Source organism: Monodon monoceros, unplaced genomic scaffold (assembly GCF_005190385.1).
Source record: "Monodon monoceros isolate NGI ecotype Baffin Bay Population unplaced genomic scaffold, NGI_Narwhal_1 Super_Scaffold_22, whole genome shotgun sequence".
Taxonomy (NCBI): domain Eukaryota; kingdom Metazoa; phylum Chordata; class Mammalia; order Artiodactyla; family Monodontidae; genus Monodon; species Monodon monoceros.
Window position 1 is genome coordinate 34,088,304 of NW_021703779.1, and position 300 is coordinate 34,088,603.

A 300-nucleotide genomic window follows, 5' to 3' on the forward strand; every position below is an offset into this window, starting at 1 on the left:
AAAAAAAAAAGAACTGTCATATTGTGATCATGTAGGGAATGTGGAACGCTCATAAACAGTTGGTTAGAGCATAACCTGAAGGACAAATTTGACCATTCTGTCAAACTATCATGTGATATAAAGTAGTGGTATTTTTCCCAGAAAGTTATTGTAGAAGCACCCTAACAAACAAGTGAACCAAGGTATAAAATATATGTGAGAATAAAAAATATTCATTGTAACATTGTAAATGGGGCAAATGCTGGAAACATCCTAAATTTTGTTAGTAGGTTAAATAAACTATGGCTTATTCACACAATG